This window comes from Odocoileus virginianus, chromosome 4, assembly GCF_023699985.2.
Source record: "Odocoileus virginianus isolate 20LAN1187 ecotype Illinois chromosome 4, Ovbor_1.2, whole genome shotgun sequence".
Taxonomy (NCBI): domain Eukaryota; kingdom Metazoa; phylum Chordata; class Mammalia; order Artiodactyla; family Cervidae; genus Odocoileus; species Odocoileus virginianus.
In genome coordinates, this window is record NC_069677.1 from 49106319 (window position 1) to 49121844 (window position 15526).

The 15526-nt window shown below is 36.3% G+C and overlaps 1 non-coding gene across 1 annotated transcript; it reads right to left on the reverse strand.

Annotated features, from left to right (window-relative positions):
* Window positions 1-2823: 2823 nt before the first annotated feature.
* Window positions 2824-2930, reverse strand: LOC139034959 (U6 spliceosomal RNA). The gene has a single exon (XR_011487520.1). It is a non-coding gene; the product is annotated as a U6 spliceosomal RNA (small nuclear RNA).
* Window positions 2931-15526: the final 12596 nt, after the last annotated feature.

The window sequence follows — 15526 nt, forward strand, 5'->3', positions numbered from 1 at the left end:
AGATAATCACTGGTCAAAATAATAATGAGGTATGCTAAGAAGTAGGTAGTTAATAATAAAAACATTCTTCTAGATACTAGTTGAAGCATAGATACTCATAGAATACTATGTGTGCATATACTGATGATGGAAAATATACTTTTTTTACACAATAACATCATGTGGACATAATGCCATATCAATAAATATAGGCTAATACTATAATTTTGGCTGCCTGCATTATATTTTCTTATATAGATAAACCTTGTTTACTTAAAACATTTATTGATAAATACTTATTACCAATTTTTCTACTATAAATAGTGCTATAATAATTGTTTTTATAACTAAATAATTGTGTACATCTTTGATTAGTTTCTTATGCAAATGCCAGAAGTGGTAGTGTTGAATCAAAGGCTGTACTTGATTATACTCCAATCAGCTAGGTCTGAGAAACTCTGTGTGTGTATGTGTGTGTGAGTCGCTCAGTCATATCCAATTCTTTGTGACCCCACAGATTGTAGCCCACAAGGCTCCTCTGTCCATGGAATTCTCCAGGCAAGAATACTGGAGTGGGTCGCCATTCCCTTCTCCAATGAGATAGTCTATTTCCCCGTAAATTTTACCAACTTTGAAAATTATAATTTGATATGTGCATTTATTTTAAAAGCATCTTATTTCTGTTTTATTTTATATTTCTTTATTTTCTAGTGAGGATAAGTTATTTCCCAAGTTCTTATTGGCTGTTTATTATACTTCTGCTGTGAATTGCTTATTTGTGTCATTTGCCAATTTTTAAATGCAGATATTCACCATTATGTATTAAATATGTAATGCCATTGTGTCACATGTGGCATTTTATTTAGTAATTTGCATGATATTTTCACTTTTGTACACATTTTGTACATATTCTTTTTGTGTGTATATAGAAGCTACAAAGTTTTAGTGGTCAGTTATATCAATATTAACTCTTTATCTGTCATCTGCCTTGCAAATAGTTTTCAACTCTATTATTTATTGTTCATGATAAATTTTAATATATATGTCTTTAGTTTAAAAATATGTATTTACAAAGTCTGCCTTTTATTTTATAGCTTCTAGGTTTCCTGCATTAGTTGAAAAGGTCCCCTACCACGACCTATTCTGAGAGTCACCTACATGTTCTTACAAGATGTGTGTTATTTAAAATTTTATATTTAAGATTTTAATTCATCTGCATTAATTTTTATATGTAGTTTAAGTTAAAAGCCTAATTTTGTTTTTTCAGATGTTTAGTCCATTGTGTCAACACCATTTTCATGAATATAAATGTCACTTTTTGCCTTTTATTTAATTATTTTTAATTTATTAAAAAATATTTTTGCTGTGCTGTGGGGCATGTAGGATCTTAGCTCCCTGGTAAGGGGTCAAACCTATGTCTCCTGCAGTGAAAGTGTGAGTCTTAACCTCTGGACCATCAGGAAATTCCCATAAGTATTGCTGTTATTGCATATTAAATTTTTATACATACTGAGATTAACTTTTAGAGCCTCTGTTCTGTCGTATTGGTCAATTTGTCTACTCCTCTGCCAGTTCAATCTTATGCTATATATGATATAATATAATATTTTGACAAATATTATAGCTGTTTGATTATAATACCAGAAAGACATTCTCAAACATGCAAGCATTAAGCAAATATAGTACCATTGAGTTCTTTTTTTTTTTTCATATACAGCTTTTATTTTTTTTTAATTTATTTTTTTTTACATTTATTTTTATTAGTTGGAGGCTAATTACTTTACATCATTGCAGTGGTTTTTGTCATACATTGAAATGAATTAGCCATGGATTTACATGTATTCCCCATCCCGATCCCCCCTCCCACCTCCCTCTCCACCCGATCCCTCTGGGTCTTCCCAGTGCACCAGGCCCAAGCACTTGTCTCATGCACCCAACGTGGGCTGGTGATCTGTTTCACCCTAGATAATATACATGTTTCAATGCTGTTCTCTTGAAACATCCCACCCTCGCCTTCTCCCAGAGTCCACAAGTCTGTGCTGTACATCTGTGTCTCTTTTTCTGTTTTGCATATAGGTTTTCGTTACCATCTTTCTAAACTCCATATATATGTGTTAGTATACTGTATTGGTCTTTATCTTTCTGGCTTACTTCGCTCTGTATAATGGGCTCCAGTTTCATCCATCTCATTAGAACTGATTCAAATGAATTCTTTTTAATGGCTGAGTAATATTCCATGGTGTATATGTACCACAGCTTTCCTATCCATTTGTCTGCTGATGGGCATCTAGGTTGCTTCCATGCCCTGGCTATTATAAACAGTGCTGCGATGAACATTGGGGCGCACGTGTCTCTTTCAGATCTGGTTTCCTCGGTGTGTATGCCCAGAAGTGGGATTGCTGGGTCGTATGGCAGTTCTATTTCCAGCTTTTTAAGAAATCTCCGCACTGTTTTCCATAGTGGCTGTACTAGTTTGCATTCCCACCAACAGTGTAAGAGGGTTCCCTTTTCTCCACACCCTCTCCAGCATTTATTGCTTGTAGACTTTTGGATAGCAGCCATCCTGACTGGCGTATAATGGTACCTCATTGTGGTTTTGATTTGCATTTCTCTGATAATGAGTGATGTTGAGCATCTTTTCATGTGTTTGTTAGCCATCTGTATGTCTTCCTTGGAGAAATGTCTGTTTAGTTCTTTGGCCCATTTTTTGATTGGGTCATTTATTTTTCTGGAGTTGAGCTGGAGGAGTTGCTTGTATATTTTTGAGATTAATCCTTTGTTGCTTCGTTTGCTATTATTTTCTCCCAATCTGAGGGCTGTCTTTTCACCTTGCTTATAGTTTCCAAAAATATGGAACGCTTCACGAATTTGCGTGTCATCCTTGCGCAGGGGCCATGCTAATCTTCTCTGTATCGTTCCAATTTTAGTATATGTGCTGCTGAAGCGAGCACCCATTGAGTTCTTGAGTAAAAATTTAATAATAAAACTCAGGCAACGGAGAGCTAGGCTCTTAAGTTTATGGATTAGTTTTGAACTCAGAAGAGAGGTCTAGGTTTGAGATATAGGTTTGGGGTTGGTGATTTACAGATGTCGCAAAAGTCACGGAGCGCGTGAGCCTGCTTATAAAGAGAAGACATTATGCAAAGAACAGGGAGCCTAGGGAAGGCCTGAGGAGCATCCGCATTCCAGGGTCAAGAAGAGCAGGGGGATCCCTGAAAATAGAACTCAAAGTGGAGGCTGAAGAAGGAGAAAACTCGGTGTTTGCTGGGGAGTAAGAAAGAGAATGTCTTAAGGAGACAGTAGGTACCTGTGTTAATCCTGCTAAGAGGTCAGGTTCGGAGGGGGACTTGAGTCAGACCTACTGGGTTTGTTACAAAGAGGTCCTTTGTGATAAGTATGTGGAAAGGTTGCCTGGGGAAAGGATATAGCCAAAAATCCAGCCCAGAGTGGGTCAAAGGGAAATGAGAGGTGTAGATGTCTCTACAGGTTGAGGTTAGCTCTCTTGAAATGTTTGCCTGTGAAGTGAAGGAAAAAATCAGGCAGAGACTTGAGAGTATGTGGGACCTAGAAGGTTTTTAACTTAAAAATACTGATATGAAGGCACCAGAAAAGAGAGGTTAGAGATATGGGAGAGGGGATTATGGTTAGCTATTTTTCCAAGATTCTTGAGAAGACAGGGGAGGGAGAAGGTGAGGACTGGAGCCCAGGGGGAGAGACCCTTGCTCAACAATAAGAGGTCAGGAGAATGGTAAGCACAGATATAATAGGCATGGGGCTGTGATGGCAAGATGTTCAGGTAACTTGCACCTGCTAGAAGTAGGAGGTGAGGAGACTTGCTGGTGGAGAAGATGTAGGGCCCTGAGCCAGCAATTTTAGAAACGGAAGAAGGTTTGCAAGCTGTGGGGCATCAGGGAGCTAGCTGATTGGAAACTCAGCACCTGCTAGAGAGCCCTATCCTTCCTTGTGGCATGAGGCAAAAAATTCAATGAGCATAGGTAAAATGGCCGAGTAAGCATCTAATATGTGGGTAATCTAGTAAACTGCATTGTTTTAGGTAAAATCCAGGTGGGGAGGTTTCCATAAACACAGTTTATGGACCATCTCTAGTGTAAACTTTTAATAGTCACATAAAAAACAGAACAAAACTTTGAAAACTAGACTGATTCTACTCTACCATGCATGGTGTAAAGTAAAAGTTAATGCCCACTAAAAATCTACAAAAGCAGGGCTATACCAATATGCCTCTTAAGATATACAAAATTTATGTTAACTAAATATATTGGAGTTTTTTCCCTACAGCATTACTGGAGAGTTCATTTTGAAGAAGTGCTGGGCAAGAAGGAAAAAAAGCATGAAGTTTGGAGTCAGATTGACTTAGTTTAAACCTAACTTTGCTGATTACCAAGATGACCATGGACAGGTCACTATTGCTGGGTTTTAGTTTGCTCATCTTTTAGATACCTGACTGGGTGTGGGGAGAATTGAGGGAAGTGATATATGTAAAATACCTAGGACTGTTCACAGCACACAGTTTGGGCTCAATGAGTTTATTCTTGTTTTAGAGGATTTACAAGACCGATCTACAGGGTTCACATAAATGATCTCTTGTTGCCTGTTCCATCTACCTGTAAACAATTATTGAGCACCTAGTAGTTACTAGGTGCCTAGTCTTGTACTAGGGATGGTGGAAATAAAGAAGAATGGACCTGATTGTTGCTCTAGAGCTCTTTGTACTGCACTTAAAATATATTTTCATATAAAAGCTTTACAGATGCACACTTCTCGAGTCTGTTAGTTGCTTAACCGAGTTGACTATGCAATATTTTAGCCCGGTGGCTGGCATATAAGAACCACTTAACACATCTTATTTTTCCTCTCCTCTCCTCCTAAGATAAGATACAAGCAATCTCAGGTTTATAACCAATTGATGTACAGATTCAGAATTACAAATAGCTTATGATGAGTGTGAAAACAAACTGCTGAAAGGCATGCCCATCTTTGGGGAGTTGACCTCTGGGAACAGACTTCGAAGGTTGGTTGCCTGTCATGCCCTAAATAGCATCCTTGACATGGTCTAAAAGTTCCACGTCTTTTTGTGACCCTGCCTGTGTTTCCTGTGGTTTTGCCTCAGGGATATCCTTTCCATTTCTGAAAGCTGAGTTTCTGACACTCATATCTGTTTCAGATTTCTTGAGGTTCCTTGAAACAATTTTTTTTCTGGCTAAAATTCACAATTTGATGTACAGTCTTTTTTCTGGCTCAGTAAGAGGGAAGGTGTTCTCTGGAGCTCATAAGAAGAGGTCATTGCCTTATTGTATGGTGCTGTAACCTTAGCAGTTCCTCTGTGATTCCATCTTTTAGTGAATTCAAATTTTTTATGAAATTTAAAAAATTATGTGAATGCATTTCTCATTGTAAAAAATTAAAATACACAAGTTCAGATTATAAAATGTCAAACACCTCACCTTTTTTCCCTCCTTATCCTTTCTATTTCTCATAAGTAACACTGTTAACACTTTGGGGAATATTTTTGCGGAACTTATTCTGTGTATTTTAATGCCTAAAAATTTTTGTATGAAATATGCATGTGTATATTTTTTACAAAAATGGGATTATAGGACACAAATTTTTTCAAAACTGACTTCTCTCACTTAATAACAAATGATAGAGCTATGTGACATACTTCATTTAGATCTATCTCATTCTTTTTATTTAATTTTAATTTTTATTTATTAAGCTGCACCAAATTATGTGAACTCAGTTGTGGCATGTGGGATCTACTTCCCTGACCAGGAATCAAACCCAGGCCCCATGCATTGGGAACATTGAGTCTTAGCCACTGGACCTGCCAGGGAAGTCTCATGTCTCATTCTTGTTAACAGTGACATAGAATCCTATACTACAGATAAAACATGATTTATGTAAACAAACCCCTGTTGGCATTCAAAGCCAAACTCCTGACTTTTCCCCCAAACTTGGTTCTCGCATGGTCTTCTCTATTTTGGTTAATGGTGACTCTGTCAGTTGTTCAGGCCATTAATCCTTTAGTCATCTCTCACCATCTGCCTTCCCTTTTTAGCACTTATCACTTGAAGTTTATATGTTTATTGGTTTATTATCTATCTCCTTCTCACTGATGTAATATTGACAGATCAAAAACAAGAGATACTGGTGGTGGAAAGAGTAACAAGCAAACCTGGTGAAAGAAATGAAAGATATGAGAGTGCGTGTGTGTGCCTGTACTGTGGCAGGCACAGACTCTAGATTGTCTTCCCTCTGTAATTCTGGCAGGAATTTCAGGCTTCCCTGGTAGCTCAGATGGTAAAACTTCTGCCTATAATGCGGGAGACCTGGATTCGATCCCTGGGTCGGGAAAATCCCCTGGAGAAGGAAGTGGCAGCCCACTCCAGTACTCTTGCCTGGAAAATCCCATGGACTGAGGAGCCCGGTGGGCTGCAGTCCACGGGGTCGCAGAGAGTCGGACACGACTGAGTGACTTCACCCCTTGATCACCTGGTACTCCCATCTCTCAACAAGTGTCTGTTGGAGTGTTTTACCACTTACATCTATTCAGTCACTAAGTCTTATCTGTTGCCCCAAATATGCCTTGAACTCCCCTCCAGTTTTCTTTAATACATTGCATCACTCTACGTCAAAACATTAACAACATTGGCCAAGACCATTGTCTAAAGCTTCCTAACTGGTCTAAAACTTCTGTCTAAAACTTCTTAACATCAACTGTGTCCCCACCTTAGCTCTCTCGGTTCAGTTCAGTTCAGTTGCTCAGTCATGTCCGACTCTTTGCGACTCCATGGACTGCAGCACACCAAGAATCCCTGTCCATCACCAAATCCTGGAGTTTATTCAAACTCATGTCCATTGAGTCAGTGATGCCATCCAACCATCTAATCCTCTGTCATCCCCTTTTCCTCCAGCCTTCAAACTTTCCCAGCATCAGGGTCTTTTCAAATGAGTCAGCTCTTCGCATCAGGTGGCCAAAGTATTGGAGTTTCCAGCTTTAGCATCAGTCCTTTGAATGAATATTTAGGACTGATTTCCTTTAGGATGGACTGGTTGGATCTCTGTACAGACCAAGGGACTTTCAAGAGTCTTCTCCAACGCCACAATTCAAAAGCATCAATTCTTCGACTCTCAACTTTCTTTATAGTCCAACTCTCACATCCATACATGACTACTGGAAAAACCAAAGCTTGGACTGGATGGACCTTTGTTGGCAAAGTAATGTCTCTGCTTTTTAATATGCTGTCTAGGGTGGTCATAGCTTTTCTTTCAAGGAGTAAGCGTCTTTTAATTTCTTGGCTGCAGTCACCAGCTGCAGTGATTTTTGAGCCCAGAAAAATAAAGTCTGTTACTGTTTCCAAAGTTTCCCCATCTATTTGCCACGGAGTGATGAGACCAGATGCCATGATTTTAGTTTTCTGAATGTTGAGTTTTAAGCCAACTTTTTCACTCTCCTCTTCACTTTCATCAAGAGGCTCTTTAGTTCTTCTTCACTTTCTGCCATAAGGGTGGTGTCATCTGCATATCTGAGACTAGTGATATTTCTCCTGGCAATCTTGATTCCTGCTTGTGCTTCATCTAGACCAGCATTTCTCACGATGTACTTTGCATATAAGTTAAATAAGCAGGGTGACTATATACAGCCTTGATGTATTCCTTTCCCGATTTGGAACCAGTCTGTTGTTCCATGTCCAGTTCTAACTGTTGCTTCTTCACCTGCATACAGATTTCTCAAGAGGCAGGTCAGGTGGTCTGATATTCCCAACTCTTGAGGCATTTTCTGCAGTTTGTTGTGATCCACACAGTCAAAGGCTTTGGCATAGTCAGTGAAGCAGAAATAGATGTTTTTCTGGAACTCTCTTGCTTTTTCAATGATCCAGCAGATGTTGGCCATTTGATCTCTGGTTCCTCTACCTTTTCTAAATCCAGCTTGGATATCAGGAAGTTCACGGTTTGCATACTGTTGAAGGCTGGCTTGGAGAATTTTGAGCATTACTTTGCTACTGTGTGAGATGAGTGCAATTGTGCAGTAGTTTGAGCGTTCCTTGGCGTTGCTTTTCTTTGGGATTGGAATGAAAACAGAGCTTTTCCAGTCCTGGGGCCAGTGCTGAGTTTTCCAGATTTGCTGACTCAGCTCTCTACCCCTCCCCATATTCTTCATTCTGCCCTCAGGGTGATGTTTTCACAATATATATGTTAAAACTTCTAAATGACTTCCCTCTGCACGTACCTGTGAGTCAACTCATGATCGATCCCTCACATTGCCTCCAGGGTTCTGCCTATCTTTCCAGGCTCAAGATTTGCTCCCTGTGACCTGCACTTCAGCCATGCAGACTTTCATTTCGTATCTCAGGACCTTTGCACAAGCACTGCCCTGACAGAAATGCTCTTTCCCTCCACCCTTCATATTACATAATTCAGGTCCCATCTTCACATATATTTTTCTTAGAAACGCTTTCCATTACACCACAGATCTTGCCCTGCCCTTCTCTTGTGTAACGTTTATCACACTTGTACTTACTTGGCTAATATCTCTCTGAGATATGCATGCTGTATGCTCCCTGAGCGCAGGGGCCATGCCTGGCTTAGTTACTGCCAAGCGCACAGAGACTTCTCAGCAAATGATTGCTGAGTGAGTGAATGCAGTCTAAACTTAGGGGAAGTGAAAGTTCTCTAAAATTACTGCTTTGGCTTGAGATAGAAGAAGGCAACGGATAAAAGAAAACCAGACCAGACCAGGGTAGAACCATTTTCTGTAACCTTTCCTCCATTGAGTTCCACTGATGTCCTGGTAAAGTGGACCTAATACCAGAACCACGCTGTGGTTCATTGAGTCGTTTCCCACTTATTGTGCAGCTAGACATAATTTAATTATATATAATTATGCCACTAGTTGCTCAGAAATTAACTGTTTAGAAACTCAAATGTGATTCATTGCATAGCATGAGGTTATTTCTCAGATAATCCCTTTATGGTCTTTATAAAGATCAGGTTAAAATAATGCCTCAAGTTATTCTTGAGGGCAGATACTTATTCAGTCTCAACTGACATTTTTTCAAGTGGCCTCTCCTGGAATAATTTTACCCCACTGATGTTTCCTACAATCAAATCATCAAAACAGACAACTGTCTGGAGGAATAATGAAAACAAAATATTCTGTTTTAATTCTTAACATTTTAATCATGTAACTTGGGTACAATTAAAACTAAAATGATACAAAGCTTTGTGAAGATTTTGAGTGATGGAAGATAAAATATGATCTCAACTATAATTATAGCATTTTTAAGTTGGGGCTGTAATTTAAGCATTTAACTTTCCCATTTAAAATTTGAGGGTTTTGCATAAACACAAGGATCCATAAACAATGATGGCATTCTCAATAGGAAAGAAATTAAAAGTAAAGGCACTGCTAACTTCTCTTACTATATTTAGGTATTCAGATAGAGAAGGACAACTTTAACTCCAGGATTCCTTATGACATTCAGGCACAAAGCCCCAACAGGGAAGCTTATGACCTGATTACAGAAGAACTTATAATCAGCTGAGGGTTTGATGAACTGACAACAACCTCTCTGCTCCCATTTTTATCTTCTTGATTGCTTATTTACTTCAGGAGCATATTTATTCTTCATAATATGCTAATCATAATTACTAAGGAAATCGCTAGTTATCCTGTCTGGCATTAGGCGACCAAAAGAAAGCCCAGGATGGAAACAAAAATTTCAATAGAAAACAAAAGAAATCAGGATGGAGCACACTCTGATATCATTATGATTTGCTTCTTACAAATTATTATTAACAACTTGACTACAAAATTTCACTGTAGATATACAAGTCAGGTTGTTGCAACATGTGGATTAGAGTTTGCTTCCATTTATGACTAACTGAGAATGTTTTTATGGAAGGTAGCAATAATTAGTGCTCACTCTAACCAGAGACAGCCAGTCCTAATACCGTTCTGCATCTCTTGTCTCTTCTTTTTGCTTTTAAAATTTCTCTTCATTTTAGGCCCCTGACAGTCTCTATCTTTCCTTCTCCATTCTACCATGAAACATTTTGGTGGGACTGTAATTTCCTGGATTACTTCTGCATGAAATATTTACATTTATTATTTACTTTATCTCTAATTGAAACATTACAGGTTTTCTTCCCTGTTTACTTTTGAACATCAATGATATTTTTAAAGTAAGGGGTACTGTCCTAGTGCTTCTAAAAATACACTATTGTCTACTTCACCTCCTGAAAAAGTGAATTCTGGATCTGAAATGAAAGAGGTTATAGAAGAAAGAAGAAAGCTGCCACTTGGTGAGTATTAGAAGAGAATAGAGAATATTTTCCTTTCAAGGTCATGTAAACTAAAACAGCCGTTAAGATGTATGAATGATAATAAACTTGGAAATGCTTTAAAATGCTAGGTAAAATGGGAAAAGGAGATTTAAAATGAAATACAGTGAAATAAGTTGCAATCATTTTGCGTATAATTCCGAGAGGCCTCTCCATATAGTCTAACAAGAATCTGATTTATGAGGAAAATTTACCCAACAAAATAAAACTGAACTTTCTCCCACATATAATTGATAAGTAGCCTAGAAGACAATATTGTTGAAACTAATAAAAACTGATCACCAAACCGAAGTACCATAGATGTTCTGTATTGAACCAAATTAAGAAATCATTTGACATATTTGGGAACTGTATCTATAATAGACTTAAAATAATAGGCTTGCATGTCAGTGTGGTCTCCTCTGTAACTCTTGAGTAGAAGTGTCAATGACTGTTTTTCCTGGATTGTTTGGAAGTTAGAACTGGCTTGGGGGATTGGGAGATTTATAGAAAAACAAAGTCCATTATATATAAAGGACCTGAAAATTTGATGTAAAGAACTAATTATATATAACCTAACCAATAAGAAATGAGAAGAAATTATGTCTGTCTTCTGAACAGAAAATATTTCAAAGTCACAACACCATGGTGAAGAGCAGTGAAATGGAATGGGATAATTTAGGTTGAATATGAACAGAAGACTTTAAGAAACCTAATATACTATGTAATGTCTGCTCATGGGCCCAGTGGGGGTCCATTTTTAAAGGTGACACTGTGATAGACAAATGATTTATTTTCTGGAACAAACCATGTATCTCCAGTTTTTATTTTCATGTTGTATCATGTTAAGTAGAATACACCTAACTTGGTATCAAAAGTCTCAACTCTGCCACTTATTAAATGTGTGATCTTTGGTAAATTGATAAGACTTCAGGAATAAATGAGGATAATAGCACTTACCTCACTGGGATATTGTGAGGCTCAAAGGAGTTAACAAATGTGAAAATGCTATACAAATCCCAAGGAAAACCCTGAAATGGTAAAATGGTGGGACTCTTTTCTTTAGCTGAGCCAAACTAAAACACCATAAGTCAGTAGTTTACATCATATCCTTGTGAAATTCGACAATTTCCAAGTAGATTTAACATCAAAAAGTATTTCAATGGAGGAACAGAGTATGTGGGCAAGTTAAGAGGGCATAATCAAGCGAATTATGTGTTTATCAGTGGTCTAATGGTACTTGCATCATCACATTAAAAAACCCACTCAGTTTTCTGGAGGTAATTCTGTATTAAATGCATCCAACTAACTTCTCTGAAAGTATTTTTTGCTTGGTGATTTTAATCTCTGGCCACAGTAACCATAAACTATTCTGAGCACTAGATATTTCCTTTGTCATGGCCGCTCAAACTTTCTTTCTCATAACAAAAATTTTTCAGATCTTGGCATCAAAAGTGCTGAAAAAAAAAAAAAAGTGCTGAAAATAATTGGCATTTATGTTATGATTTATTGACTCAAAATGAAAGACTGGTAAATTAAGTGAAAAAGGGACTAAATTTTTTTGGGGTGTCAATTTAATTGTGTTAATAAGACAACTGTTAAAAATGGTTATGATTATGTGTTGTAGATTTTCAAGAAGTGTTGAATAGAATGTAAATAGTTCTTTAGGTCAGCTTGCAGAGCACAATCTCTTTAATTCAGTCTGATTCTTTGCTGAGTGTCTTTACTACTGATACTCATATTTTACACCTTGAGATGATACATCTTTCCTATTGCAACAAGTTTCTGAATTCTCATATTACTTTGATTCATCCCATGTGCATTTTGTTATGAAAGTTTGTATATAAATATCAGTCTGTTCAATTTCATCTGAAAATCTTGGTCTCCCTTCTCACCATGGAAGCAGGTTTAGATTCAAACTGTCTTTTTAATTACTAGAACTTTCTTTATTATTTAGCAAATATATTCTGGATGTAAAGAAAAAAATTCACCCTCTAAGTCCTAATTATTGTGTGCAAAAAAAAGATTTTGTGGTCATATGAAGATTTTCTAGTTTTCATGTGAATGCAGCATGTTAATCTGTTCACAGTATAATTGAAAATATTGTAATATTAATATCTTCACATAATAACCAGTAGGTTATGTGAAATTCCATATGACCATAATTTCACATTAAAATAGATAAAAATAGAAGCAGTTTAAATATAAATTAGTTTTGAAATAAGATGGGATGAATTGAATTTTAGAAAAGCAAAGGGAACTACGAAAAGTATGTCCAAGTTGGTTGTGATCATTTCCTCCAGATGATTAAAAATAATATGCACTTAATTTTAAACATTTGTTTTTGGTTTTATTTCTTTGTTTTTATTCCCATCCCCACTACTCCACGAATGACTGAAATAATCATTTCTAAGTATTCTGTAGATGACAACACTCACTGGTCTTTTTCTAACTTATAGACATGATTTTGAATATCACTTTGTTTTTTGTTTGCAAATTGCTTTCTTAAAGATTTCAGGTGCTGAATGTGTATACATGTTACATTATTCTTATCAGTGGGAGAACTCTTTTTGCCTTAAGAAAGAGTAAAAGATGAAATGATACATGAAATGGACAACAGCGTGTAAACTGAATGAGTAGAACTAAGGAGAATTAAAGGGAAAATATGATAAAGGAACAAAAGAAATAGCAAAAAAAAATCAGGTCCCAGGGAATTATTTTAGGATACAGTAGACAATATAATACAGTTTTAAAAAAGAAAAATAGGAACTGAAGTCCTAAGAATAAGTGAGAAAAAAATAGCAAGAAGGCATATTTTAGGCAAGACAAGAATAAAAAACCAAAGGCTATAAGAAAACAAGATTTATTTTAAAATACAGGGAAAGTGTTAAATCATCTTCAATACTTAAAGGAACACTGAATTGCTAGAACATAGAGGAAAAGACAGACAAGAGCAAAAGCATTTTAAAAATTAAAAAATTTATTGTATTTTTATTTTTTGAAAAATAAGAGTAACCAGATTATCATTTACAAAAAAGTAAGGTTTCTAGGACAAAATTTAGATCCTTAGAGTTTATGTGTTTTAAACTAATGCCATCAGAATGGAAAAGAAACCTATTAGAGGCACCATCTAAAGGTAAGGCCCCAATCACAAGAATATATTTTAAAGGAAACTTTTTTATTGTAACACCAGCTGTCCTAAAGGCTTTATAGAATGTAACTGTGGTTAGGCAGCATGCCTGCTGCTGCTGCAGGAGTTATAGCCAATAATAATGTATTGACATTTATATGGTTATGATGCTCTGACCTGGACTTGCTTAACCAGTGCACCAGTAATCGCCAAGTATTTCACATGCACTGTAATGCCAAGATAAAATAGCAAAGCTGATTAAATACAGTTAGATGTTAATATAAAATAATAAAGTTAAGTACTTCATATAATGTTGTTCCTGACAATTTGTTTTCCTCATTGAGTAAGTGAATGCAATTTGTGGAAAAATAGCCCTTCATATTATTTTCCTAAGTTAGGCAGCATAAATAATTAGCCTTTACTAAGCAGTTATTAAAGCTTCACTCGCTTTATAAATCAGTTGAAAATGAGGGGCAATAAGGGAAAGCAAGATTAGACTTTTAGAATACTATTTCTGTTCATTTTAAACTATTTATTAGGACTCCAGGCTTTTGTATTATTTTAACATATTAGATGATGAAATTTGATTTGTTTAAAACCTTCTCTTAAACATTTTCACCCTCTTCGATGCTTGATTCAGTAAAAAGTTAAATATTTACTTACAGTTCTAATAAGTTTTCCTCCAAATCAGACATTTCCCTCTCCCTTATATTGTGATGATAAAAGTACTAATGGATGCTTTCATTGATGGGCCCCCTACTTAAGGAAAATGAAAACTAAAAATGATCCTGGTTCTTTAAAAGTTTATCCCTATGGCACCATCGTGTAAGCATACATATGGGACAGTAAAAATGGAAGACGACACATTAAATGACATTATTATAAAATGCAATACTCTTGGAATGATCCCTTATTAAATTAGGCTCTATGATCTGAGATGAATTTCCCCGATCCCTAATCCATCACTGGAGAAATATTAAAAGATAGGTCTCAACTGGTATTAGAATCGCACTCAGTCTCTACTTTCATTATTTTGAATTAGGGTGCTACTGGGGGAAAGCCTCTTAATGAGAATTAGAGTGATTCACTGGCCTTCTTTTGGATTTTGACAAGTAAAATATTAACTCTTCAGTCACAGCTGTCTGAATTAAAATACTTGGCAGCCGCAGATGCACAAATTAAATTGGCCTTTATGTTTCCATATTGCTGACCTCCTTAGAGGCAAAAACATCAAACCCAACAATAACAGAAAAGTCACAATGTGTCATTTCTTGGAAGAAAATATATTTATTGAAGTTTTTTATATTTGTTTCAGTTTTCACATATAAATGAACAACTCCAGGACATTCTGAAGTGGAGTTTTGTTTTAATTATAAATTACATAAACTTCAGCTACCCATCAGTTATTCTAAGCCATTAACTAGGTGTTAAAATAATCAGTGGAGTTATTTGGGGGTTTCTTACCTGTTTAAATTCCATTAATAAGATCTGTGAGTTGAATATCAGAGTAAATATTTGAGTTCAGCATCGATAAGTTTAAACAAATGTTTCCTTGGAAATATACACAATGATTCATCCCTCTCTTCAGTCCAGAAATAGACTGAATTAAAGACACAAAATGAATTTAGTGGTATATACAAAAACTCAATTGGTTTTCTCTTAAATGCAGTGTTCAAATTTCCTTTATAACCAAGCAAATAAGCAAAACTTAGATTAAGAAAAAAATGGTCATTGATATCTGTCTCTTTCTCAATGACGTTAGTGATTTGAGTAAATATTTAATAAAGTTAGTAATTTATAGTGTAACTCTACTGATGATGAAAAAAATGTTTTCTGTCATCACACACTGGTTTCTGATTTCTTTGCCTTTCTGTGGTCACTGTAACATCATCTTCCACTCCTCTCTAATTACTGCTCATTGATCTGAACTTGTGATTGGTTGGACAATGATTTGAGATGGACGTTGATGAATGAATCTTACCTATCTTACTTTACACATCCAATAGTGTGATGAACTCAGTAACATGTGTTGTGAATCTGGGTTTTTCCTAAAACTGGAACTAACAGAAAGTA